At 45.4% G+C, this 13,948-nt stretch overlaps 1 long non-coding RNA gene across 3 annotated transcripts in view; it reads right to left on the reverse strand.

Annotated features, from left to right (window-relative positions):
* Positions 1 to 13,948, reverse strand: part of LOC143958945 (uncharacterized) — a 126,274-nt gene that overhangs the window by 44,846 nt on the left and 67,480 nt on the right. Inside the window, exon 1 of one of the 3 annotated variants that reach the window (XR_013270154.1) lies at positions 11,981 to 12,090. The exons of the other annotated variants lie outside the window; for them this stretch is intronic. This is a non-coding gene — a long non-coding RNA (uncharacterized LOC143958945). Of the gene's footprint in view, positions 1 to 11,980; positions 12,091 to 13,948 lie in introns of those variants that run through there. 3 annotated transcript variants of the gene reach the window in all.

Below are 13,948 nucleotides of genomic sequence, written 5' to 3' on the forward strand. Positions count from 1 at the left end.
AGGTCCGTAATACTGGTGGAGAAATTTAAAGTGGTTGTAAACCCTTACAAACCACTTTGACCTACAGGCAAGCTAGATTAAGGCTTACCTGTAGGTCCAAGCAATATCTCCGAAAACGGGCACCGCTGTCTACGGCGCATGCGCCATAGACAGCGGTGCGCAGGTGCACTGAGCGCGGCATTTCCAAGAATGGAGCTGCCGCGCGCGTCGACTCCCGTGCGCATGCGCGGGAGTGACCTCGCCGAATGACAGCGGCGGAGCTGCGAGACGCCACCAGCAAAATGGATGCGACGGACTACAGGGGACAGCGGCGACTTCGCTGGCTCCTGTGTCAGGTAAGTGACACATAATGGGCAACTATGCGATGCATAGTAGTCCATTATGCTTTGCCTTTGCAGGGAATGAAAGAGGAAGTAAACCCATCAGGGTTTACTTCCTCTTTAAAGCCGTATTTGGATACAAAAAGATTTCCCAAGCTTTAAACATCCCAAGGAGCACTGTGCAAGCGATCATTTTAAAATGGGAGTATCAGACCACTGCAAATCTACCAAGACCTGGCTGTCCCTCTAAACTTTCAGCTCAGACGAGGAGAAGACTGATTAGAGATGCAGCCAAGAGGCCCATGATCACTCTGGATGAACTGCAGAGAACTACAGCTGAGGTGGGAGAGTCTGTCCATAGGACAACAATCAGTCGTACACTGCACAAATCTGGCCTTTATGGAAGAGTGGCAAGAAGAAAGCCATTTCTCAAAGATATCCATAAAAACTCTAGTCTAAAGTTTGCCACAAGGCACCTGGGAGACACACCAAACATGTGGAAGAAGGTGCTCTGGTCAGATGAAACCAAAATCGAACTTTTTGCCCACAATGCAAAACTATATGTTTGGCGTAAAAGCAACACAGCTCATCACCCTCAACACACCATCCCCACTGTCAAACATGGTGGTGGCAGCACCATGGTTTGGGCCTGCTTTTCTTCAGCAGGGACAGGGAAGATGGTTAAAATTGAGGGGAAGATGGATGCAGCCAAATACAGGACCATTCTGGATGAAAACCTGTTGGAATCTGCAAAAGACCTGAAACTGGGACGGAGATTTATCTTCCAACAAGACAATGATCCCAAACATACAGCAAAATCTACAAAGGAATGGTTCACAAATAAACGTATCCAGGTGTTAGAATGGCCAAGTCAAAGTCCAGACCTGAAACCAATCGAGAATCTGTGGAAAGAGCTGAAAACTGCTGTTCACAAACGCTCTCCATCCAACCTCACTGAGCTCGAGCTGTTTTGCAAGTTAGAATGGGCAAGAATTTCAGTCTCTCGATGTGCAAAACTGATAGAGACATACCCCAAGCGACTTGCAGCTAATCGCTGCAAAAGGTGGCTCTACAAAGTATTAACGCAAGGGGGCCGAATAATTTTGCACGCCCCACTTTTCATTTTTTTATTGGTTGAAAAAGTTTCAAAAATTCAATATAGATTTCGTTCCACTTCACAATTGTGTCCCACATATTGGTGATTCTTCACAAAAAATAAAAATTTTATATCTTTATGTTTGGAGCCTGAAATGTGGCAAAAGGTTGAAAAGTTCAAGGGGACCGAAAACTTTCGCAAAGCACTGTACATACATACACACCCCTTTTAGAAAAGAAAGTTCAAACTCCAAAACTACTTGCACATGGGCATCTCGAGTCAGCCGCATAGCATCCCACCCCTTTCAGGCACCTCCAGCCCTGGTGCTAGCCAACTGAAATCTATGACCGGCTGAACTACAGAGCAGCTGGATACTGTACGAAGGGGTACCGTATATACTCGAGTATAAGCCGAGATTTTCAGCCTCTTTTTTGAGGCTGAAAGTGCCCCCTCGGCTTATACTCGAGTCGCCGCTGTCTGACTGCTCGATCAGCGTATCGAGCAGACAGACGGCGGACATTAATTTTCAAAAGCCGCGCCTCCTTCTCCGCCTCCGCCTGTGATAGGCGGAACACTGAATTTCCCAGCAGTCAGTGTTCCGCCTATCACGGACATCCGCTCATTCTCATACTACGGACGAGTATGAGAGGATGTCTGTGATAGGCGGAACACAGGCTGCTGGGAAATTGAGTGTTCCGCCTATCACAGGCGGAGGCGGAATTTTGAATTGTAGAATGGCCGCCGAGAAGAGCGGCGATCCATCGGCACGGGACGGAGGAGGCACGGCACGGCACGGGACGGAGGAGACACGGGACGGAGGAGGCACGGCACGGGGGAGGCACGGCACGGGACGGAGGAGGCACGGCACGGGACGGAGGAGGCTCGGGACGACGGCGGCTCGGGACGGAGGCTTGGGACACAGGTAGGCTGGACACACACACACAAGGCTGCACGGACACACACACACACACACACACACACACACACACACACACACACACACACACAGGGATGGATGGATGGATGGATGGATACACACACACACACACACACACACAGGGATGGATGGATGGATGGATACACACACACACACACACACACACACACACACAGGGATGGATGGATGGATGGATACACACACAGGGATGGATGGATGGATGGACACACACACAGGGATGGATGGACGGACACACACACAGGGATGGACGGACACACAGGGATGGACAGCCATGTCTCACCCTCGGCTTATACACGAGTCAATAAGTTTTCCAGTTTTTTGGGGGTAAATTGGGGGCCTCGGCTTATACTCGGGTCGGCCTATACTCGAGTATATACGGTACTTGCACTTAGTGCACCACGGGTTCAGGACAAATTCCCCAAAATAATTCCTGACTAAAATTTGTAGATATCAGTACACATAAGCCAATATACACAAGTGAGAGTGCATACACGAGTAAAGCCACCTACACCCCATTCAAACTGAAAATTTTCACTTGAAACTGCTGTTACTAGGCAGTCTTTCTAATCTGCCTCTTCATATTCCGCAGTGCTTCGTCCTCTTCGGTGAGTGGCCTCGTTGCCTTCTGGGACATGCGTCACAGAAAACGGGGCCATTCCCAAAGCGCCGCGCGACTCGCGCATGCGCAGTAGGAAACTGGCAGTGAAGCTGCAAGAATCCACTGCCTGTTTCCCTTTAAGATGGAGGAGCCGGCAGCTAATCCAATGGACAGATCGGCCTCGGGGTGGCCGACATCGCGGGATCGCTGGACAGGCAACTGTCCTTAATAAAAGTCAGCAGCTACAGTGTCTGTAGCTGATGACTTTTTTTTTAAATATTGGCCGGAACACCCCTTTAACTTCCTATCCTAAGGGTCCTTTCACACAGGGCGGATCAGTTCTGATCCGCCCCGTGGATATCCGTTTGCTCAGCGGGGATCACTCAGTCGATCCCCGCTGAGCAGGGAGATGACAGGTCCGTCTCTGCACACTGCGCAGGGACAGACCTGTCACAGCGCCGCTCTCCCCTATGGGAGATCGGATGACGAAGGGCCGCAGTGCCCGTCGTCACCCGATCCGATGGCGGATGGAAAAATAGCTTTTTCCTCTGTTACACTTTCGGATCGGAGCGGGTCGGATGTCAGCGGACGTGTCACCGCTGACATCAGACGTTCTATGGAAAAACTGACAGGCGGGCCTGAACGGGACGTCAGTGTGAAAGGGGCCTTAAGGTGACAACACTGACCAAGTGCATTTCTGCATAAGCAGCTTTGTCATCCTAGTGAAATGCAGAGACTGTTGCCAAATACATTATACCAAACAAGATTCAGCTTACAAGCAAACAACCTTGTGAAACAGACACTGACCAATTTATACAAAAAAAAAAAAAAAAAAAAAAAAAACACATCAAGCCCTTTAAGAAAAGGACTTTAAAAATCCAAAGCTACATATGGACTTATCAGATTGATTTAACAGCAGAGCAAACCAGATAGTATGACTATAGACCAGTGATGGCGAACCTTGGCACCCCAGATGTTTTGGAACTACATTTCCCATGATGCTCAGCTACACTGCAGAGTGCATGAGCATCATGGGAAATTTCATTCCAAAACATCTGGGGTGCCAAGGTTTGCCATCACTGCTATAGACCGATCAAAAATTCAGGTAACTGCAGGAACCTTCTGAATTACAATTTATGGTCGTTCACTTACAGCCAACCTAGGGATCGACTTTAGCTGAACAGGATTATTGAAAACACTACTCAATCAGCGGGCTGCAGTGCTGACTAGTGTATTTTGATAGTGCAGTCCTCCTACTGGCAGAATACAATAGCCCAGAAGGGAGGATTCCTCTATACACACCACTTGTGTGGATAAAAAAATCCATTACTTCATAAAAACAACCGATCTATGCCCAGCCTAAGTCAGTTTGAGAAAATAAATGCCAAGGCTTATATCCATGCATTATACTGTGTGAACAATAAAGCAACTTCAATTAGTATGAATAATTTACCATAATAAAAGTGACTGCACATGTATACAAGACCAAAACAAGAGCACTCAAAAGACCATGCAAATTTAGAAAAAGGCTCAGATAGTGCAATGCATTATATAAGGGCTTGAATATAAAAACAGAACAAAAAACAAGACCACTCAAAAGGCAAGCCAAATATACCTACATGTACACCACTGTTCCCCAGGAGACAGCAGCGCGCATCTGACATCTGTATACTCCACCCCACTCTACGCATTTCATCCCATCATCACACAAATGCTTGCTGCTGTGTCCTGGTGAGCAGTGGCAGGCATGCAAGTATTTGGCTGGCCTTTTGGTTCTGCTTTTATAATCAAGTCCCTATATATTGCACCAAGTCATCTTCTCAATTTGTATGGTATTTGAGAGACTGGTTGGCTGTTTGGAGTGGCAGTGGTCCATCCAGTAGTGGAGCAGCGTTTCTCCTGGAAGTTCATGTGGTTAACAGGCAAAAGGGTAAATGGACAGATGTGACCTGAGCAGCAGCCTCTCTGCAGAATAGATTCCTATGAGCAAGTTATACCCCTGTGAGATTCTGTGTGTGGTAAGTGCGCTACTTACCTTAACCACTTTCAGACCGGACCATTTTGCTGGTAAATGACCAGAGGTCTTTTTACACTTTGGCACTGCGCTGCTTTAACTGGTAATTGCGCGGTCATGCAATGTTGTACCCAAACAAAATTTTCGTCCTTTTCTTCCCACAAATAGAGCTTTCTTTTGATGGTATTTGATTGCCTCTGCGATTTTTATTTTTTGCGATATAAACGTAAAAAGACCGCAAATTTTGAAAAAAAATGATATTTTCTACTTTTTGTTATTAGAAAAATCCAATAAACTCAATTTTAGTCATACATTTAGGCCAAAATGTATTCAGCCACATGTCTTTGGTAAAAAAAAAAAAAGTCAATAATTGTATATTTATTGGTTTGCGCAAAAGTTGTCACATCTACAAACTAAGGTACGTTTTCTGGAATTTACGCAGCTTTTAGTTTACGACTGCCTATCTCATTTCTTGAGGTGCTAAAATGGCAGGGCAGTACAAAACCCCCCCAAATGACCCCATTTTGGAAAGTAGACCCCCTAAGGAAATTGATAAGAGGCATGTTGAGCCCATTGAATATTTTATTTTTTTGCCTCAAGCGATTGAATAATGACACAAAGTTGTCACTAAATGATATATTGCTCACACATGCTATGGGCGTATGTGAAATGACACCCCAAAATAAATTCTGCTGCTTCTCCTGAGTACGGGGATACCACATATGTGGGACTTTTTGGGAGCCTAGCCGCGTACGGGGCCCCGAAAACCAAGCACCGCCTTCAGGCTTTCTAAGGGCGTTACAGTTTTGAAGGCCATAAAATGCCAAGATGGCACAAACCCCCCCCAAATGACCCCATTTTGGAAAGTAGACAGCCCTAAATTTAGGGGTACACTAGTGAGACTAGGTAATAAATGGCGGGTGCCCTGAAACTATAAAAAAATAACTAACCAACCAGCGTCACCTGTAACAGTTATATGGTGATCACTGGTGAAAGGGTTAACTAGGGGGCAATCAGGGGGCTTTATGCGGTAGTATATGGGGGTCCCTGGCGCTATAAAAAGCTGCGGCGAACCTAAATACCTACCTGCCTAACTAGCGTCACCTGTGACACTAATACAGCGATCAGAAAAACGATCGCTTATTAGGCTGGGTTCACACTGGAGCGATGCGGGAACGCCACGAATGCGCGGCGGGTTCCCGCATCGCATGCCTCCCGGCGGCAGTTCACACTGCCCTATGCGAACTGCTGGGAGTGTCAGTGAAATGTTACTGACACCCCCAGATCAGTTCGCATATCGCAGTGCGATCTGCAAACTCGGATCGCATGGTGTGAACACCCATGCGATCCGATTCTGCTGCGGGCCAAAAAAAGGGTCCCGTGCGAATTTGCGGCGGGTGTGGCGAATGGCTGAACTCGAATCGCACAGAGATCGGATGTGATTTGCACTGCAGTGCGAATCACATCCGTTCTCATAAACCGCTGCAATGTGAACCCAGCCTTAGTGACACTGGCGACGGGGGGTGATCACGGGGTTAAACCTTTATTGGGGGGGTTAGGGGGGTACCTTAGAACTAAAGGGGGCTAACCCTAACTGCCCTAACAGTTATTAGTCACAAATGACACCCGCCAGGTGATCAGGGGGTTAAACCTTTATTAGGTAATAAATGGCGGGTGCCCTGAAACTATAAAAAAATAACTAACCAACCAGCGTCACCTGTAACAGTTATATGGTGATCACTGGTGAAAGGGTTAACTAGGGGGCAATCAGGGGGCTTTATGCGGTAGTATATGGGGGTCCCTGGCGCTATAAAAAGCTGCGGCGAACCTAAATACCTACCCGCCTAACTAGCGTCACCTGTGACACTAATACGGCGATCAGAAAAATGATCGCTTATTAGGCTGGGTTCACACTGGAGCGATGCGGAAACGCCGCGAATCCGCGGCGGGTTCCCGCATCGCATGCCTCCCGGCGGCAGTTCACACTGCCCTATGCGAACTGCTGGGAGTGTCAGTGAAATGTTACTGACACCCCCAGATCAGTTCGCATATCGCAGTGCGATCTGCAAACTCGGATCGCATGGTGTGAACACCCATGCGATCCGATTCTGCTGCGGGCCAAAAAAAGGGTCCCGTGCGAATTTGCGGCGGGTGTGGCGGGTGCGGCGAATGGCTGAACTCGAATCGCACAGAGATCGGATGTGATTTGCACTGCAGTGCGGTGCGAATCACATTCGTTCTCATAAACCGCTGCAATGTGAACCCAGCCTTAGTGACACTGGCGACGGGGGGTGATCACGGGGTTAAACCTTTATTGGGGGGGTTAGGGGGGTACATTAGAACTAAAGGGGGCTAACTCTAACTGCCCTAACAGTTATTACAGTCACAAATGACACCAATGCAAAAAAAAAAAAAAAAAAAAAAAAAAAAAATGACATTGGTGTCACTGTGACTGGGGGGCAGGGGTAATTGGGGGGGTGATCGGGGGGTAAAGGGGGGGTGTGAGTGTGCCTGGCATGTTCTACTGTGTGTGTGTAGAGTGTTGGTGCAACTCACCGATCCGCTCTCCTCCGTGTCGGAACGAAAAATACCGACACGGAGGAGAGAATACATCACTTCCTCTCCCGTGTTTACATTACAGGAGAGGAAGTGATGTCACGGGGGATTTCTATTCGTCGGGAGCGATCGCGAGGGGGTGGCCATAAATGAATGGCCGCCCCCTCGTCCCGGATCGCTCCCGGACGAAAACCGACCGCCGCAGGCACCGGGCGGGGGCCCGATCGGGCCCCCGACCCGCGGGAGGCAAGGGACGTACATGTAAGCCCTTATGCCTGCCCGTGCCATTCTGCCGACGTACATCGGCGTGCGGCGGTCGGCAACTGGTTAAAGTGATGGGAACAGAATAGACAAAGTGCATTAACATTCACATTTAGGTTTCATTACTCAGGCACAGGATAGTCCAGTTAGACCAATCTCCGTCACAGCTTCCAGCAGAGGGGGTGATGTCCTGTGAATCCTTCTCATAGCCGGCATCCTGACCAGCAGGAATCTTCCAGCATGTGTGCAGAGTCCAAAGAGAGGCTTGGAGAGCAGCTGGTTGATTACAGGGAAGTGCAAAGCTTGAGAAAGGAGCATGCACTACAGACACCCCCCTAGTGCACATGCTCAGGAACACGTCGCCATTTTAGTAATGAAACCTCAATGAGTGTTTTTAACGCATTTTGTCTATTAAAACTACACAGTCTTAACGAAGAGGTGCCTGTTTGATTTCTCTACATGTTTGGAGTTTGCTTCGGCTTCCCCTGCAAGGCTGCCCTGTCTGTATAGACTGTTTCCTCACACAGAGCTTAACAGCTCAAAGGACATTTGTATGGACTCTAATCTCGCACTATATACTATAACCCATACCACCATCCATTGTATATATACATTGTTTCCTCAACCAGAGTTTGGCTTTATGCTGCAGTTCTTAAAAATCAGCTCTAGGCTCCTGCTGCTGTCAGTCAAATCCTGTGAAAAGGGAGCGGGAGGTGTGGCCAAGCCCCAATGTGCGAGACTAGGGATGCACAAAGCCTAGACTGAGGGCACACCCACACAGATGCCCTTTCAGCACATGGCTTTTTGAGGAAAGGAGGAGTGGACAGCACCAGCAAGGATCTCCAGGTAAGGGGCCCCCTCTGTGCAATATCATTGAACAGAGCAGGCAAACATATCCTCTTATTTTAAATTTAAAAGAAATGCCTTTACAATCATTGACCTACAATCTACTTTTCAATAATTACATGTCCTACTGCGTTTCAATTTGACAGTATCTAATCTGCTAGTACAGGGTTCGACAAATCTCAGGCACCAAGTCGACTAGAAGTTGTGCCCTGTCTCGTGGGCTTTTGCACAGTTGGATGGATTCCATTGACAACCCAGAACATGGCCCACTGCGTGCCCCCAGGAATGCAGCAGACAATTGGTAATCCTTTGGAAACTGCTGATCACAGAACAATGTAAGGAGCCAACCACAGAGCAGGAAAGTATAAGACGTTTAGCACCTCTCCATTTTAAATAGAAGGACTTTAGTATCGCAAAAGTGGCTATGCATGAACGTAAAAACTGTGTGCAGCAGCCCCCATTAATTCTTACCCGAGCACCCTTGCAATACAGTGATGTCCATGAGATCCTTGATTCTCTGGGGACTCCTCACTCCCGACTGGTTTTTGCCAGCAGTGGGAGCCACTGGCCCCCACTGCTGTCAATCACAGCCAGCGAGCCAAGCCTCCATGTGTGAATAGACACAGCAACAAAAACGGAGCGCCTGTTTGGGAGCCCCACAAAGCAAGCTGCTTGCTGTGAGGGGACCCAGCAGGAGGGAGGGGCCTAGGAGCACCAGCATTGGGCACAAGAGGAAGATTAGGGCTGCTCTGTGTAATGGTTTTGCAGAGCAGGGGAAGACCACAAGGCTTTACTATTACTTTAACCACTTCCCGACCAATGCACGCCGATATAAGTCAGCAGAATGGCACAGATAGACAAATAGAAGTGCAGGTACATCCCTTTAAATTTGCCACCATGCCACCTTGTCGGGATAGAAAACTGGCTAAAAGACAGAATTCAGAGAGTAGTGGTTAATGATTCTTACTCTGAATGGTCTAAGGTTATGAGTGGTGTACCCCAAGGTTCAGTGCTGGGACCCTTACTTTTTAATATCTTTATAAATGATATTGGGTCTGGGATCAAGAGTAACATTTCCGTCTTTGCAGATGACACCAAGCTATGCGGTGCAATAATGTCCTTACAGGATGTCACCAATTTACAAGCAGACCTCAATGCTCTGTCTAATTGGGCGACTATGTGGCAGATGAGGTTTAATGTTGAGAAATGTAAGGTTATGCACTTGGGGGCTAAGAATATGCATGCATCATACACGCTAGGGGGAGTACAACTGGGGGAAATCCATAGTGGAGAAGGATCTGGGGGTTTTGGTAGATCATAAGCTCAATAATAGCATGCAATGCAAAGCTGCGGTTTCCAAAGCGAGCAAAGTCCTTTCCTGTATTAAGAGAGGTATGTACTCCAGAGAGAGAGAGATCATTTTGCCCCTGTTCAAATCATTAGTAAGACCTCATCTGGAATATGCCGTTCAGTTTTGGGCACCAGTTCTCAAAAAGGATATCAGGGAACTGGAGAAAGTGCAGAGAAGGGCAACCAAACTGATAAGAGGCATGGAGCAACTCAGCTATGAGGCAAGATTAGAGGAACTGAATTTATTCACTCTTGATAAGAGGAGATTAAGGGGGGGGGGGGGGATTTGATCAACATGTACAAATATATAAGGGGTCCATATAGGGAACTTGGTGTCGAGTTATTCACTTTAAAGTCAACAAAGAGGACAAGGGGGCACTCTTTACGTCTAGAGGAGAAGAGATTTCATCTCCAAATACGGAAAGGTTTCTTCACGGTAAGAGCTGTAAAAATGTGGAATAGACTCCCTGCAGAGGTGGTTATGGCCAGCTCAGTGGATTGCTTTAAGAAAGGCCTGGATTATTTCCTAAGTGTAGGTAATATAAATTTATAGGTAAAGTTGATCCGGGGAAAATCCGATTGCCTCTCGGGGGATCAGGAAGGAATTTTTTCCCCTGCTTTAGCAAATTGGATCATGCTCTGCTGGTTTTTTTTTGCCTTCCTCTGGATCAACTGTGGGTATAGAATTGGGTATATGGGCTGGTATATGTATATATGTATGTATGTATGTATGTGTATATATATATATTTTTTTTTTGGTTGAACTGGATGGACTTGTGTCTTTTTTCAACCTAACTATGTAACTATGTAACCTCGAGTCCAATCGCGGGTTCCGCAGATTCGATCACTGCAGGGATAACCACGATCGTCTCACGGGAGATGCTAAAGTAAACAAGCATCTCCTTTTTCTGCCTAGCAACAGTGACACTGATCTCTGCTCCCTGTGATTGGAGCAGAGATCAGTTATGCGTAAAACACAGCCACGCCACCCACAGATAGCAACACACCCCTGGGACACACTTAACACCTACACTGCCAGTGTAATTTACACAGGAATCAGTGCATTTTTATAGCAATGATTGCTGTATAAATGACAATGGTCCCAAATCTGTCAAAAATGTAAAATGGGTCCGCCATAATGTCGCAGTCACAATAAAAATCGCTGATCCATTACTAGTAAAAAAAAAAAAAAAAAGCCAGAAAGAGGCACTTTATGCGATTCTGTCAGTTTTAACAAATCGCATTAGGGATCACTAGTTCTAAGTATTGTGATTCTTTCCTTTTTTTATGCTAATTTATTACATTTGTCTCTTACTCTGAACATCATTATGCTATAGTGGTGAGAGTCTTCAACCACCCCCTCATAAAATACGCACAACTTTTTATATACCTTCTCTTACTTTATACGGGAATATATATATCACTCACAATCTTAGTGCCTATAGAATTTTAGCCTCCTAGGCCAATTTCCTGTCATAGTACCGCGCATCACTCCTTTATCTTTTTAAAAAAAGCCAGAAAGCTATCCTTTTTGTAAACACAAATTTTTGCACAAACCAATCGCTTACTGCGAATTTTACCAAAATTATGTAGAACACTACACATCGGCCTAAACTGGAGGGAAAAAAAAATGTTTACACATTTTTGGGGGATATAGCAAAAAGTAGAAAATGCGTTTTCAAAATTGTCGCTCTTTTTTGTTTATAGTGCAAAAAATAAAAACCGCAGGACTGAACACCACGAAAAGAAAGTTCTATTTGTGGGGAGAAAAAAGAAAAATTGTCAAAAAAAAGTCAATTTGGGAGCCAAGTCGCACAAATGTGCAATTGCAAGTTAATGCGACGCAGTACCCAATTGCAAAAAGTGGTCTTTGGCCAGCAAAATGGTCTGTGGCTTATGTAGAACATCTTTTCCTCCCACAAAACAGAAGCATTGTGCATAAAAATGAGTCAAAACCTCAGTCAATTTATCTGCATCTTACCTCCTTTAGCTGTAACAGGTTTCTGTGCCTGATGTCCCTCCTGCTCCTGGCTGAATTTCCAGGTTCTGACTTCCTATTTCCTTCCTTTACCAGTCCTGATACTACATGTCCCATTCATGCTTTGAGCCTCTGTAGTTTCAGGGCAGGCTTAGGGAGTAGCTTAGCAGTTCTGAGAGTTGATGTGGGTGGGTCCTAAAGTTATGGTGGGTGTTTCAAGGAGTGTATTGGAATTCTGCAGTGAACAAAGTGCTGTACAACAGGAAGTGTAACCTTACAAACTATCTCTTGAACAAGAAATTTGCCATTCTGGCTATAAAGGGCACACAAATGTAAGACTGGTCACTTTTTTCTGCTCCAATCTTATTCTTTTTAACAAAAAAACACCAAGTTGTCTTTATTGAAGGCATGATGCGCAACGTGTTAATCATACTCAGTCTCTGCTGCGTCTACCTTGTCCCTTAGTTGATCAACCATTACACAGTGCGCATTCTCAGCATGCCCAGCTTACTTAAAATTACTATGTCTTTCCAAACACCCCCATTTTATGCAGTTCAACAGCTTTTATTGAATTATGAATAGTTTGCTTGTTCCAAATTCATCCAAATATATTACCTTCAATAAAAGATTCGTCCATTGTGTATGCTTTATGAACTGTATGTAGCCCAACTATATTATGAACATAAAAAGTAGTGCAAAACAAAATTGACATACTGCAACAATCAGCTCAAAACCTCATGATCTCACTGTACTTAACCACTTTCAGACCGGACCATTTTGCTGGTAAATGACCAGAGGTCTTTTTACACTTTGGCACTGCGCTGCTTTAACTGGTAATTGCGCGGTCATGCAATGTTGTACCCAAACAAAATTTGCGTCCTTTTCTTCCCACAAATAGAGCTTTCTTTTGATGGTATTTGATTGCCTCTGCGATTTTTATTTTTTGCGATATAAACGTAAAAAGACCGCAAATTTTGAAAAAAAATGATATTTTCTACTTTTTGTTATTAGAAAAATCCAATAAACTCAATTTTAGTCATACATTTAGGCCAAAATGTATTCAGCCACATGTCTTTGGTAAAAAAAAAGTCAATAATTGTATATTTATTGGTTTGCGCAAAAGTTGTCACATCTACAAACTAAGGTACGTTTTCTGGAATTTACGCAGCTTTTAGTTTACGACTGCCTATCTCATTTCTTGAGGTGCTAAAATGGCAGGGCAGTACAAAACCCCCCCAAATGACCCCATTTTGGAAAGTAGACCCCCTAAGGAAATTGATAAGAGGCATGTTGAGCCCATTGAATATTTTATTTTTTTGCCTCAAGCGATTGAATAATGACAAAAAAAAAATTTTTTTTTTTTTTTTTTACACAAAGTTGTCACTAAATGATATATTGCTCACACATGCTATGGGCGTATGTGAAATGACACCCCAAAATAAATTCTGCTGCTTCTCCTGAGTATGGGGATACCACATATGTGGGACTTTTTGGGAGCCTAGCCGCGTACGGGGCCCCGAAAACCAAGCACCGCCTTCAGGCTTTCTAAGGGCGTAAATTTTTGAGTTCACTTCTCACTACCTATTACAGTTTTGAAGGCCATAAAATGCCAAGATGGCACAAAACCCCCACAAATGACCCCATTTTAGAAAGTAGACACCCCAAGCTATTTGCTGAGAGGCATGTTGAGTTCATGGAATATTTTATATTTTGCCACAAGTTGCGGGAAAATTACAAACTTTTTTTTTTTTTTTTTAACAAAGTTGTCACTAAATGATATATTGCTCATGCATGCCATGGGCATATGTGAAATGACACCCCAAAATAAATTCTGCTGCTTCTCCTGAGTACGGGGATACCACATATGTGGGACTTTTTGGGAGCCTAGCCGCGTACGGGGCCCCGAAAACCAAGCACCGCCTTCAGGCTTTCTAAGGGCGTAAATTTTTGAGTTCACTTCTCACTACCTAT

The sequence above is a fragment of the Lithobates pipiens genome, unplaced genomic scaffold (genome assembly GCF_037356315.1).
Source record: "Lithobates pipiens isolate NorthernLeopardFrog02 unplaced genomic scaffold, aLitPip1_a1.2 Scaffold_66, whole genome shotgun sequence".
Taxonomy (NCBI): domain Eukaryota; kingdom Metazoa; phylum Chordata; class Amphibia; order Anura; family Ranidae; genus Lithobates; species Lithobates pipiens.